The following is a 15,758-nucleotide window of genomic DNA, read 5'->3' as shown; positions in this document are numbered from 1 at the left end:
GTGGAGACAGTAAAACAACAGCTCGAAATGAGAAATGCAAAAGAAAAGACAATGCGGTGTTTATTTGACTATTTCCTATCACACCTCCATCCAGCTCCTAAGCGGTCATTCTGTTGCTTGCTTTGTTTCTCTGTATACATACTGTATACTAACTCTCTATGGCCCTGTTCAGACCTGGTATTAACATGCGTCCTCAGTTATCGGATCACAAGTGGACAGCTTTAAGTACGTCTGTTCACACTTGGCTTTATAATGCGTCTCCACATGCGTCTTGAGTGGCCACTTGTGATCTGTTCTCACTCCCCCGCTCCAAATGCAAATAAACACGTAGTTAACTCATGGCTAATACAGCAGCTGTTGTGACGTAATATTACATGAATGTCAGTAGTAATATCCTACATATTCGTGAATTCTGGTTGTGACGACCCCTCCTCCCTGGCTCTAGCTCTCCTTTGGCTTGTTGCTGCTGCTGCTCTCTTTTCTGTCTTGCAGGAAGGAGGGTCGTCAGCAACATAGCATAGACATGCTATACTCCCAGAAACAATTTATCTTTTGTTCTTTCCACCACACACATTCACACACACCCATACCTGCTCCACATCACTGATATTACTGATTTCCACATGTTGTATTGAATTACTTTTGTGTTCCGTAAACAACACGGGTGGTTGGGTGTCAGGTCCGCGCAAAGGAGAGGAACAAAAACACCGACACATCTCCGACAGTATGATAATAATGCACTTCCTGTGTCTACTCTGATAGTCTGTAGATATGTAGCCTATAAACAAGATATATTTTAATAAAATACAGTTGTACCGACTGGATACAGTAGAGCACAGAGGCCGTTTCCATGCTGACAAGTGCCCGTGTCTGCCTGTCTGTTCACATGAGGGGCGCGGTGATCCCGCGGATCCCAGCTGGACATCAGATAGTAGGCGGTCCTTAATGTGGCCGGGATGCATTCACGTCACACTGCTAAAAGAATGTGGTCATATGTGGCCCAGACCACCTCTGAATGTGGTCAGAAAGATCCGATCTCGATGCTCAAACTGTAAAAAATTAAGAATGTCTTGCCAGTTAGAGCAGTATATTACAATAAGCCTAACCAATCAAACGATGCTCGAGAGAGAGAGACCGCTGCTAAGGAGATAAGATTAGGGAGGGTGTTGCTTCGCTAAAATATTAGCTGCTAGTGCACATAAACATATATCACATTAAAATAAAAATAATACAAAAGATACATGAGAATGGGGGGTGTCCAGTGTCCACTACTATTTCAGTGTTCATTAATATGCCTAACATTACTGTGGGTCCCGCACATTATCAGTCAGCTTCACAGCTTTGGAGCCTCTGTATTGTCCACCCATCACTGAAGTAAAGCAGTGATGGGTGTACTTTATTTGAATCATGTACTTTATTTGAATCATCGTCTGAAGCAGCTGAATCAAACCGAGAGGTTGATTGTCTCATCAAATGCTAACAGGCCCATGACTACGGCAATCAGTGATTGCAGCAATCCACAACAGCCTCTATTGAGTCTTAAATTATCCGTCCATTTTTTGAGCCAGAAGGAGCCACTTATGTACCTCTGAAATAATTGGATACATAAAATCCATATGGCGAGCAATAAAAGTGGATCTCTATTCATGTAGAAAATGTGAGGCAAGTTAAAAGTAAAATGAGGAGTGCCGGGCAAATCAATACAACCGTTTATATCAGGATTTTGAAAGGGAGAGAGGTCTAAAACTACTTCTACTCCATCTGATTGTAAAAAAAAAACTTTATTCAACCAAATGCTATGGCATCAGAAAATCAATTAGTTAATCAATAAATCTAGCTTCCATCCATCTGAATACACAGCCTGTCCAACACTGTAAATCTATCCAGTGTCTCCGCTGGGACGGAGGACATGCTACGAACGGCATTCTCACATACGTGTTTCTCTCACATTCTATACCATTCCGCCCTCCAAGCTTGTCATCAAAACTCAGAGACCTGGGATTAAACACCGCCCTCTGTGATGGGATCCTGAGCTTCCTGATGAGCAGACCCCAGGCTGTGCAGATAAAAACCCCACCACTTCCTCCACCCTGACCCTTAACACCGGCTCCCCTCAGGGCCGCGTGTTCAGCCCTCTCCTGTTACTCCCTGTTCACGCATGACTGCGTGGCCACACACAGCTGACGACACGACCGTCGCCGGCCGGATCACAGACGGCGACAAGACGGCCTTACAGAGAGGAGGTCAGAGCCCTGACATCTTGTTGCCAGGACAACAACCTCAATCTCAAGTGGACTACAGGAGAGAGTCCACAGCTTCAGGTTCCTCGAGGGTCACTCACCTCTTGTGCCATGTCTGGTTTTACTTCCGGCCTTTGTTTGTTTCCCGCCTTTTGTGATTGTCTGCCCCGCCCAGATTTGTTCCACCTGTGTTCAATCACCCTGCTCTCCTGGTGTATTTAGTCCCTGTGCTCCCCTCATTCAGCGTCAGGTCGTCTGCTTTGTGCTCGTGTTCATCCTGCAATCCTGCCTGTGTTCCTCGTGTCTTCCAGTTTGTTCTTAGTTTTTGATGTTTTTTTCCTTTCTACTTTGTTTGTTCCTCAGCCTGCGTTCTCAGTTTTTGATTCCTGTTAGATTTGTTTTTTCCAACAGCTTTACTATTAAAGCTAATTTACCTTTCTGCCTGGTCTCTCTGGTCCGGGTCCACCTCTTATACTAAAACCTAAAACACGGACTCCAAACAGACAACATCACCAAGGCAGTGGCTCTTCTTTCTCCTCATAGACTCCAGGATGCTCTGCAACTTCAATAGGTGCACCTGGTTAAATGTTGTATAACCGGCATCAGACTTTGCTCATGATTATGTGCACATGAAGTGTGTCGTTTGGATTAATTGTTCTCTATAATTCCTTAGAAATACATTACAAACATATCCTCATAAAAACTGGAGGCAGAGAAATTAGAGTACGAAAAGAAGGTAATTCAGTTCAACATAATTTATTTCCAGGCAGGGGAAACAATTAAACAAATGTATTTTCCTTTTTACCAGGCAACAATTAAACAAATGTAGGCAACAATTAAACTAATGCATTTTCCTATTTACCAGGAACCGAAGATAAAAAATAAAGACTTGAAAATTAAAAGAAAAAAGGTCTGTTTTATGTGTTTCTGAAAAAAAATTGCCGTGTGATGGCCTGTCTCACAGCTCTGCCGGTAAGGTAGTCGAGGTTGATGTGCGGTGGTCCACAACATCAGGGGGTTGTTCGTGTACAGGAGGGGCTCTCTCCTTCCTGATAATGGCGATATTGTGGAGCACAACACAGGCCGTGATGATCCGACAAGCTCGATCGGGTGCCACTCTGAGCCCACACAGGCCAACTGAAGCATGTCATTTCTATCCTGACCCTGGTTTTGGTGAGGGCCACGTTGAATCTGTTTTTTGTGGCCCTGCATCAGGATAGGGGGTCATGAGAAATGCCTGGCAGGCGTGACCCCTGTCACCTAGCAGCACTCCACTGAAAAGCCCTGAAGATGAAAAGGAATATTGCCACGATCACCATCACAAAATGCATTTAACAAAACAAACATAATATGCAATGTACATTTGCCATACCCTGCTCAAATCAATGGCACAGTGCAGACTTCCTGAAGATCCGGGAGTCATGAACTGACCCAGGCCACTTTGCCTCAAGGCTTGTCACCAGACACTGATGGTCATATGTCATCTGCAAAAGCATTTGGGGTCTACAATACTTTCACAAGACAACAGCATCAAAGTCAATGTAGCATCGATATGCATCGGAAAGGACTTCACGGTGGAGAGAACGATAGTCAAACCATGACACCTATCTTACCATAAGTTTTATAGATATTTATATTAATATCCAAATTACAATTGCAAGACTTACCTGAACGTTGAGGCTGTGGAACGATTTGCGATTCACATAATCTGCTTCATTGTCACCCAGACATGCAGAGATGGGAATGTGCGTGCAGTCTATTGCATCTAGCACTCTGGGGAACCCTATGAAAAGAGTAGGCTGCATTTACTATAGGCCTGCAAGAGTATACGTCATAGGGTCTGCATTATTTATAGATCAAGTAGTCACATAGGTTAATTCCTACCTGCCATGTTATAAAAGCCCTCTTTTATGGTCTGCGTGGGCAAGTGGCCAGGGAAAACAATGAAGCCATCTAGCAGCTCTGTCAGAGCACGTATTGTGCTGCATACTGTATTTTTGATGAGGCTTTTTGCGTCACCCACAGCATACAAGAAAGTGCCCATAGCAAAACAGCGCAATGCAATACATACTGTCCGCGGCACTGATAAGTCACGGCTGCGACGTGTCACACCTGGCAACGTAAGGATCAAGGTGCTCAAACAGGTACGTCTGTCACAATCTGTTCCTTTCCATGCCTGCACTCACCTCACCCCACCAGTCAGCCACTCCCACCTCATCAGCTCACCTGAGCTCACAGCAGCAAATCATCAGTGATCAAGCCAGTATTTAAGCGTCCCCGTTTCACTCACTCATTGCCAGATTGTTCTTCGCCCTCAAGCAAGACTCTCCAGCACTCATTCTTGGACTGATCTCCCGTTGCCGACCTTGCCTGTCTCTGGCCCTGTTCAGACCTGTTATTAACATGCGTCCTCAGTGATCGGATCACAAGTGGACAGCTTTAAGTACGTCTGTTCACACCTGGCATTAAAATGCGTCTTCAGTGACCACTTGTGATCCGATCTCACTTCCTCGCTCTATATGCAAATACTACACTACTAATACACTGCTACTGTCAGATATTCAAGTCTATTACATCATAACATGATATGGCTGTAGGGTATTGATATTATAAAGGTACTTTTAATTCATCATATACTGAGTAAATGTAATAGTGTCACTTACCAGGTGATTCCACCAGATAGCAGAAAATATCTGGGAATGACACTTTGGGTCATTTAGTTGGGTCATTTATCCAGTCTTTTATAAGATATGGACAATAATTTACTCCGATTCTGTCTAATTTTTGTACGTAATGTTCTTTAATGAAGGACTCTATATAAGACATGGCACTTTTTTATATAAATGTATGATATTAAAAAACTTGCTTTCCTAGCATAACCGGGCTGGGGTTAAGGATTGTTTCCCCCCACGGCGACTCCGCCGTAAACCACGGCCCCAACTTTGACACGACGCCGACTGTATGTATATCTATAAGCTGTTCTCATACTTCATCTTCAACAGGACTTAACTAATTAACTAAGTTTAATCAGATTCTTCTACCTTGTTGCAGCACTATTGCAAATAACAATTCCTCCTCTGTGGTGCCTGAAAAGGATGATAATGTCTCCAGCACTCGTCTATTTCCCGCGTATCCTTGCCTGATAACAAATTATACCAAATCAGAAATATTCATTCCTTCAGTCAGTTTACTTTTTAATCAAATGAGAGATTCTCTTTCCGTCTCAGTTTCCCTATGCATATCATCCCACACAGCCACTCTATCTCTCTTATAGGATTATCTGAATCTGTCTCTAATCTAAATTAGATGAAATGTCAGTCTAATCGCCATGTTTGGGAAACACAGATCCGACTCCATCTCTTTCCATCTATCTGATAACACAAACTTCATGATAAAGAAGGAGTTTGTTTTTTTCTTGCAACTTGAATTTTTCATTTATTTTTCTGACATCATTTCTGTTGGTTATTATATGACATCACCACCCTGCTAAACACAGCTTTAAAACTTTCACAAAAGAGCGAGCAGGGTAACCTCATAAGTGATAATACATTTTAACACAAGCCGCGCGCGGTTCACAGCAACAACAGTGAAAGTGATCTATTGACTGTATATTGACATCATACCAGCAACATTACAACAGTTTCTCGATGAACTATTTTCATGAAATAAGAGAAGAAAGTTTTCAAATGGTCTGCGCAGGACTTCAAGAGCCTGGAGCTGATGCCGTCAGGACCAACAGCCTTCCTCGCCTTCATCTTCCTGAGCTGATTCCTCACCTGGAGTGTTGTGAGGGACAGGCTGGAGCAAGGGGGCTGTGTATTGGAGGGTGGTGGTGTGGATGGGGGGGTTGGGCTGGTCAGAAGAGCAATGGGGGGTGGCTGTGAGGTGAGTGTTGTTGAAGTGGAAGTGGAGGGGGGACAGTGTAATGGGGTTGAAGACGAGGGGGTTTGCAGCAGTGGGGACTGGGCTGGGGGAGGGGCAGGTGACTGATCAAATCTATTGAAAAACTATAGTTACTCCCCAATACTGACTATCAAACAAAAGGACAAAGTTAGATGATACAATTTTATCCATAAACACTGATGAAAGAAACAGTAAATTGATGTGCTTTCTTCTTCCGCACAAGGTGGAAGAGCCTCAGGGATCGATTTAAAAAAGAGAGAAATAAAGAACAGGAGAGACACAGGAGTGGGGATGGCGCCTCCTCACAATGGCCATGGCGGTTCATGGCTGTGATGGAGTTCCTCACGCCATTTGTCGAAAACCGGTCAACTGCCTCCAACGTAGCCAGGAGGGTCCCGGCCACTCCAGCAGCGGCCTCTAGCCACTCTGCCCTCCCTGCAGAACAGCCAGCAGTGCTACAACCTGTATCCTCTGTCCGTCCCCCTTCCCTGCAGCACAGTCAGTCCCCTCCCCCCCAACCCCAAGTTCTTGATCATTAATAAATCTCTTTTACAAAATATTAGAACTGTATATTGGTTATTATATAATCCGCCACTTATAACACAACTAAGTCCCCCCCTAAGAAACTACACACTGCACAGAAACACTTCTGCACGGTGTCTAAATATACTCCTAATACCTACCTGATAGGTGCAATGGTAGATCGAAAATGCTACAGTTTTTCATTATAAAAGCTCCACTATAGTAAAAAATGAAATTAAGTTGTCGTAGGAAGTGCTTGAGGTGCAAATGAGATGGGGTATACTATACATGTGTGTGAAATGATTTGTGCTCCCCAGGTAAAACAGTACAGTCCACAACTGTGCCTGGTTTCCTGGTTGAGATGCATTCTCAAACTTGGTAAAGACAACTCTGCACACTGTTGTTACAACACCACAAGTTTTTTAATGAACACATTACGAGCATTTCTGACCCATCGGGTCTTTCATTACAGTGTTTCAGTATCAGAGTGTTTATAAAGAAAGTTTGTGAGTATTTACTACAGCACCCACAGTTTGAGGTTGAGATGTCTTACAGGACACTATGCAATGCTGTGATATTGGCAAAAGGAAATGCTCTGTTGTAACAGAAGCCAATTCATTGTTTTTAATATTTGAGGGTAATGTAGTGTCTCGGTTATGTTTTCATGATGCTGAAAACATTTCATAATGCTACTGGTGCTGTAGATGTAAATTAACACTTAATGGTGTTCGCTCCATTCTCCAGATGCAGATGTTGCTTTCTGCTAGCAGACAGCCCTCCACATGAATGCACAAACGGAGGGGGAGTAAATAGGTTTGGGATTCGGCCTATAAATTGTGCTTGTGCCGACAGTTAGTTGTCCTTATGAAACTTTGCTCTTTATGCATTATATACGTGGCTCTTAAAAGAGCCTTTTGGTTGTGTAGTGCTCTACATGTTTTCTTGCCATGGAACAGCACCCTCTTGGCAAAATTGTGAGGTGAAGCTCTCTCTCACACGAAGGGCTTCCCTTGTGGCATTGGTTGACCCCCATCCTGGCAACATCCTGGAGAACAGCGGCAATGTAGCCACTTTTGGTATTGCTGCAAGACTGCAGATAATTACAAAGACGTCTTTGTAAGTATTGTTAAGGAATTGGGACTTGCCCCCGACCTACAACTTTGCCCAAGTACGTCACCGTAGCCTGTCCAAACTCATACTTTTTTTAGTCGGCCCAGGACGACAGCTCTGGACGGACCAACAACATCTTCAACCAGCTCAACATCAGTCAATGCTGAAGCAGCCGGTGTCTCAGAGGGATCAGCACTGGACAGCACCACAGCTGCCTGAGCCTCATCAATAAGTTCAGCACTGGACAGCGCCAAGACAGTTTGGCCCCCGTCTCTGACAGGAGACAACGGGACCGATTCTCTGTCCAGGTACGGTTTCAGCATGGTGATGTGCCAAAGCCCACTTCGCCGCTTACGGCCCGGAGTGGCCAGTCCCAGATGCAAAACAACCGGTGGAGGAGAAGCAACTGGTCAGCCAATTCTACCTCTCTCTCCTTTTCATCAGAAAACCCTGTTTTTGCCAGCACAAATTGAACACACCTCTGGATATTTTCGCTCCAACTCATCCGGGCACTCAGAAAAAGGAACAGCCGTCACCTCAGGATTAATTAAAACTTTACCACCGGCCAACTCGTTTCCCAAAATGAAAGACACACCTTCTTCCTACCACCTCACGGTCCTTAACTAGGTCTGAGTCAAGGTGGATGACATGTAAAGGTACCCCCACAAACTGCATACCAACCCTCGGACCAAAGCATCAGAGCTTACCGAATTTTTTCAGATAAAGGCAACACCTCCTCCAAGATGACCAACTGTGAGGCGGCACTCTCCCTCAGAATGACTACAGGAACCTTAGGGCCCCCATCTGTCAGTGAAACACAACCGTTCATGATAAAAGGAGAGTATATACCAAAATCAGGATTATCTGTACTGGATTGACAGGGCATACTTTCAGACTTCAACAGATTAATTGCTTTGGGGGTGCTTGTTCTTTTTATTCAAGGCAAAACAGTTGTTAATGGTGTGACCCTGCTTTTTGCAGTAGAAACAAACTGGCTTGTCTATTGTCCCTGCACCGTCCTTAACACTCGGCTCCACCTCATCAGAACTTGGCTTCCCCGGAAAAACAAAGGACTTGGCTACAGGAACACTCCGCTCTGAGGATGTATACTACTTATCAAATGTATCCCTGTGTGTGAGGACGTACTCATCAGCTAGGACAGATGCGTCACACACATTGGATACCTTCTGCTCATTGATGTATATAGCAATCTTCTCTGGTAAACAGTTTTTAAATTCTTCTCAAACAAACAAAGGCTCTGGAGAGACCAAAGCATATGAAAGAACGCCAAGAGACAGTTCTGTGAAAATAATACAATCAATTTATTTTAAATCAGGACAAAAGCAGCCATCAAAAATGTAACTGAGTAAACCAAAGTTTGGAGATCCCGGTTAAATGAACAAAAGAAGGGGAAGTCGCTGGGCCAGCCACGCAGTGGGCCGTTGCACCCAGCTCATCCCTCTAAACTCAAAAGTGAAAACCAAAAGCACGAAAAGATCTCAAGCCCAAAAACAAAGTCACAAACTAAATGCTGGGAAAAAAAGGTCATCTAAGATCAAAACACGTAACATCAACGAGGGATCAGAATGACAATGGAGCTGCATCTCATTTCCCGATTTCTTGCCTCCTCGTCTCCTCGATCCTCCAGCTGTGACCCGGAAATCGATCTCAGCACTCCATCTTGAAGGACGTCCCAATTTCTAAAATGCATCTCGAGGAGCGAGGATCGAGGATACACTAGTGTATCCTCCAGTGTATCCTTCACGGAAGTTTTTTACCGACCAACACGCCCCCTTATTGGATATCTTTTATTGATTGGACGCTGCACCGATCGGACTGATCTGACACGTCAACATCACCGCAGTTTTATACCGTAGTGAAGACGGATCACAGATTAAAAGTTTTATTGTTTAGTTGTCTTCTGATTCACCGTCTAGTTCAAATCTGTGTTAACTGTAGGTGTGAACAACAGACGGACCATGTTGATGGTAAAGTGTTCAAGCAGCAGAAGGACCTGCAGGATCTCTGCTTCACACACCGTCACTGAAGGAGTCTGACACTGAAGGAGCTTTATAAGTCCTGACAACGAATGGACCTCAATCAACTTTCCTCATTTATTAGAAAAGATTTTCCTTTTCATGATCTGTTATTTCCCCCGTTAACTTTTATTAAGGTTCCAGTTAAAGTCAGAGAGAGAAGGAGGGTTTGTGTTTTACACCTTTTACATCATTTATTGTCATTTCCATTCAGTGAGGCTGATAATTCCTGAGCGTGGGGTTTGATATGAGTTACATCATTTAAATTTTCTGTGAAACATTTAGCCTAATACATAACTTCTACTGTCAGAATATCAATAAATACGGACGCTAATAATGAATAAATAATATAAAGTTATTGTGCCAGTAGAGATGATTCCTGGTCCTCTAAGCAGGACTCAGTCCACAGCAGAAATACAGACTGCAGCTGTTATTCATGTGCAGCTGTTTGTTAAACAGGCTACAGAGAGAGAACACTGCTGCTCTGCCACTGATAATAACTGTCTTTATTAGTATTATAAGATCAGTTCAGACATAAACAGCTGTTAAAGCTGACTGGCAGCTGATCCAGCTGTGATCAGCTGCTGCTGTCATCAGAAACGGACGTCGCTTCACGTGACGCTTCAGAGGAAAGGATGTCTCATGCCTCTAAAAACATATTTCCTCTCTTCCTCTCTCCTCGTGTCTTTTCCTCACCTCCTCCGCTCGCATCTCCCGTGGGCGGGACTAAGACACATGGAGAGGAGTCGAGGAGAGGAATCGAGCCGTATAAAATTGGAAATGGGAAAGGCCCTGGGTGTGCAATTTCTCACCTCTCTTAAGCCCCAAAGAAAGTGCGTCGTCACACCCTGATTGGCCAAGAAGGGGAATGCCCCAAGCTGCTCTCAACTATCATTCAAGAGCCAACAGGTGAACTGAATAACTCTCCAATCACTCAGCAATTCAACCAAAAAAAACACCCGTCAAAAGGGAAACGACAGCAAGCACCAGAGAATGGGTGGCTGCCACACTATATTGAAACCATTTGCTGGGTACCCCAGATCACTGGTCAGTCTCTAGCTGTGTCTAACTACCCCCCCAGTACATGTTGAAGGCCTCTGATAATCAGCCAGTTTGTTTTCTTGTCTACCTTCCAAGGTTGGTGCAAAGGGGGGGGGGGGAGAATCTCAGACATCAGACATGCACACATTCCTGATTCACTGATATCAGGTGTTGTTTTATAGATAATTACCATGTTTGGGTTATCTTGCCTGTTTGCCTGCAGCAAAAAGTCTTCTCTGAGGAGAGGCTCCTCAGCATTGGGTTGGCTGCACATTTGTTGACTTGTATTTGCTGACTCGATTCTCCTTGAATTCAAGACATAAATAAACCTCCAGTGTAAGTCATTCCTGGTCTCCGGTCAACTTTTCAGTCTCCAATTAATTGCTCTAAAAATTCCTCCACAAGTATTTTAGCAATTTATCGATCTAGATCTGACACTTCTGGTTGAATAGTTTTTGTGCAAACCTGGTTTCACTTCTTGCTGACCTCATTACTCACAATACATTTGTAACCTTTTTTTTTTACCTCAGAATATGTGGACTGGACTCCTCCAACATGTGTGGGCCCCCGGTGCATGTTTTCTTCTGTCCAATGTCTCATCAGTCTCCGTCTTTCACGTTCTCCACCGTTGTATCTGTGTAACTCAGCCGAGCCGACCAACCTTGTGACGTCACAGGCTACAGAGTACTGACACATGGCGGCGCTCTTGTCACGAAAGATGAAACGGATCTTCTTTTTTTATTTAAATGTGGACATTTGTCATGCCTGTAATATAATTGTTCATTAGAGCGGAGATCCATTTTGTAAACCAGCTTAACTTGGTTGAACGCTTCTCCTTAAGAATACCAATGAATCCAAACAAACTTTAGGTGTCAAACACTAATTATCGTTTGCCAGAAGATTTAAAGGGTAGATCGCACTGGACTGGGTTAAACTAGCTGTGATTGACTGCTATAACAAATCCTCCTCACCAAAGTACTTCATAGTCTATACTTCCTGCAGGGAATTCAGTCATGGAAAATCTTGCCAACAGGGTGTTCTTGGCAACAAAACCAATGTGATTTGAAAGGTGTGGTTGGTGTAATGTGTACATGTAGCTGCTCCGATGACAATGTTTGCTGGCAAAAACAGAACAAAGCTGTGATTCTGTTTTGTTATCACTCTGAACATCTGATACTGTTGAGACAGAGGTCTGCCAATTATAGATCATAATTATTCCTCTGTCTCACGCTCCTCATCTCGCTCCTCTCTCCAGCTCTCTCTCTCTCTCTCTCTCTCTCTCTCTCTCTCTCTCTCTCTCCTCCATTTCATCTCTCCAGCTGTTCATTTAGCTTTCAGCTGTGAAATGGTGGACCATTCAGTCCTGTTGGGATGGAACATAAAAGCATTTTCCTTCTATTAGATTGTACAACAACACAATCAATTCTCCAGATAGACCACTACAGGCCCCTGATCACACTGTGTGTGTGTCATGGCAGTATTTGGTTAATTTGGTTTCCCTCTTTCAGCTTTGACTTTCCCTAATCTAGATTGACCTGGGCTCTGGTCTCTGCGTTAGCCTGGGGCCTGTTTCACAAGAGAAAATGCTTAGACAGAGCATTCACATTTAGTCTCTTTGTGCGTCTTGGGCAGATCGGAAAGTGTAAATGCAGCCAAGCCAGATTAATATCCAATTGCTCAAACCACCTACGGAGGATGTTTGTGACACATTCTATCCATGATATGGACATATGGATTCCATGTGTTGAAAAGGTGTAAAAATGTCATCTTTACTCCTCCCACAGTGTAACTGTGTCAGTAATTTATTATTATTATTATTATTATTATTATATTCACTCACCTCCTCCAAGTCTCCTGTGCCTGCCCTTCCTCCAGCTTCATTCACTCCTTCTGTCTCCCTCTCTGTACACTGAGATTACTTAGTGAAATGCCTGGAGGGAATATCTTCAAATTTGGCACAAACGTCCACTTGGACTGGGATGAACTGATAAGAATTTGGTAGTCAAATGGTCACTGTGACCTCACAAAAGATTTTTTTTTGGCCATAATTCAAGGTGAAATAAACATCAGAGATGTTTTTCTACAAGCAGAAATTGCAGGAGCAACTTAGGACATGGTGATGCAAGTTCCTCCTCATGATAGTATTTATTGGTGGCAGGGTGGTCAAAGCTTTCACATTGTTGGGAACCCTTCTGCATCTTCAGCAGGTATCTCAGGGTCACAAGCGTTTCGCCCCCTTGTAACTTATCTCCTTCCCTGTGGAAACAGGTGACTCCCGGTGGTGATGCCTGGTGTGTGTTGGCTTTAACCCTCTGTAGGTCCGTCCATTTGGCGATTTCTGTAAGGACCTTATCGTGCCTCGACCTGTAACGACCTTCACCCAGTGCTTTGGGACATCCAGTCAAGATGTGATTCAGAATTAATATTCTAATTATGACAATTTCAGACATGCCTACTAGGATAAAATTATGAAATGATGACATTTTGGACAGACATGGATGTAAACTGTAACTTAACTGTGTTGGCGGAGGTATACAACCAGGAAGCTGTAATTCTTGTTTGAAAATAAATCTATATATTAATGAGCCGTTATTAATGATTTATGTCTAGTGGTCTTGGTGCTGAGTGCCACATAATTGGATTTCCATTGGACACACACACAAAAATTGTGTTTGTCTTTATGCTTTAAAGGCCTTGTGATTTTATTCAGGCTGAAAATCCTACATTGAAATAATACCAAAGGTGTGTACAGTATATCTTCATATCGTATAATAAAGTGAAAAACCTAGATAACTCACACTCTTCCTCTCTATGTTCTATACACACACACACACACACACACACACACACACACACACACATCTTGTCATCTGACAACTGTTGATAAGATCTGAATGTATCTTATAAATCAATCGGCCAACTCTCTCTTCATAACATCTGGAGGTTCTGCTAGAGATTAATTATCATCATCAAAAATGAATATTAATTCCTATATTGCCATCAAGCCTGGATGAGGATAGATGATATCAGCCGCCACCACCAATATAACTTTATAATAACTGTTCAATCAAAACATAGTTAAGGATAAGGTACATTGATTTAATAATGATACGTAACAGTGCAAAAAGTCATTCTTCTTGTGATCCAAACTTTCTCTTAAAACTAACAAGGCCTGTAGTGCAGACACAGCATCATGTGGCGGCTGTCTGTGATGAGTTCTCTCAATATTCTGCAAGTATGATAGTGCCTAAACGTGACCTTAATTTGTGAATAGTGTATTATTATAACATCTGCTACATACACTTACAAAGAGCGTGCAAAAGCAAAAAGTGTTGCATAAAGTGCCCTTTGTTCTCACTACTTCAGTTTGGCAATCAAAGTTCTGATGAAACCATCTACTCCTATCAGTCTATTTCAAGAGAAGAGCTCACATCTCCTGCATTATGTACAGGTGTGTTAATAGGTTGAGAAAAATAAACTGGATCCTGGAGATTCAAGTTGAAAAGGGGACATTTGAAACAACTGGTGGCGCATGGACACATAGTGATTCTTGTCTCCTTCCTTGGGTGAGATTACAGCATGGAGAGGATTGTAGCCATCGATGGAGTCAACATCGACAACATCGACAGTACTAGGAGAGACACAGCATGCAAAGTAGTGTCTTTCAAATCCTACTGTGTCCCATTTCCTAACAATGAACTTGATGACGGACTCAAAAACCACAATCCTCTGGATTGTACTTAACATGGCTGAATACCCAGTGCAGTCCACTCACCCACTCACATGCACGACATGCATGTGTGAGAACAGAGAAACTCAAGAAAAAAAAAAAAAAAAATAGAAATTTTAAGCAAGCCGGTCATGTTGTGAAAGAAACCCCAACAGGGCAATGAAAGGCAGCATCGCCCTGTAGGGGATTCTTTCACAACAATGACCGGCTTACTTATTACACGGCTACTTACTGAAGAAATCAATATTTTGACACAAAAATGGTCCGCCAGAGTCCGACATCAGAACTGCGCCCATAGCAACAGTCTGCTAGAAAGAAAGTACAGATGTCGCGATTGACCAATCAGCATCGAGTATTCAACACAGCCGTGTAATAAAAAAAGTACATTTTTGGTTAGTAGCTTGAATGGCAAAACTTTCCCATGTGTAACATGACACATGCAGACTTATTTTTTGTAATGCCCATTATTATTTTCAGATTACTGATAATACAATAAAGCTAATTACAAAAGGGGCTGATACAGAGACCTTCGCCCCCCTTCTGTCAGTAGACCTGTCCTGCCCCTGATCATGAGCAAAGTCACAAAATGCCCCATGCTAGCAAACATGGTCTCAATGGTACTACACAGCAGCCCTGCTATACACATGTCTCAACAAACGTTTCCCCTAATTAGCAGATTTATGCATTTATATAACAATATATAAGTATATCCAGAATCATAGTATTTATGTATTTATTTATAAACATATTCAGTATTCCCTTTTCTCCTTTTGTTTACCACTTGTCCATACCATGAGTGTCAAACTTTACATTATCGCTGAGTACATTTGACATGAAACGCAACAAGAAATTAAAAAAGATGTGTAAATTAAAACAGTGATGTGTTTATTTTTGTACCCTTCATCAACAGAAGACGTCTCCCTATTAAAGATTTGACTTTGGGATGTATTAAAACATTCCGATTTCATCGTTTGATTGTATATAGGACGAAATAAAGAAATAAATGACTCGATAATACTTTTATATGCCATTAAATGCACCAAAAATAATATTAAAATTAAATTTAGGCATTCATTTCCCTTTTCATTTGTTTTTATTAATTCTTAAATGCATTTATTTATTTTAACATTTATTTATCTATCCATCTATTTATTTATTTATTTTTTAAATGTACAA

General features: G+C 42.6%; 1 pseudogene; it reads right to left on the bottom strand.

Annotated features, from left to right (window-relative positions):
- Positions 1–3,157: 3,157 nt before the first annotated feature.
- Positions 3,158–8,098, bottom strand: LOC119498927 (annotated as a pseudogene).
- Positions 8,099–15,758: the final 7,660 nt, after the last annotated feature.

The sequence above is a fragment of the Sebastes umbrosus genome, chromosome 12 (assembly GCF_015220745.1).
Source record: "Sebastes umbrosus isolate fSebUmb1 chromosome 12, fSebUmb1.pri, whole genome shotgun sequence".
Taxonomy (NCBI): Eukaryota; Metazoa; Chordata; class Actinopteri; order Perciformes; family Sebastidae; genus Sebastes; species Sebastes umbrosus.
This window is presented reverse-complemented; position numbering and strand designations above follow the sequence as displayed.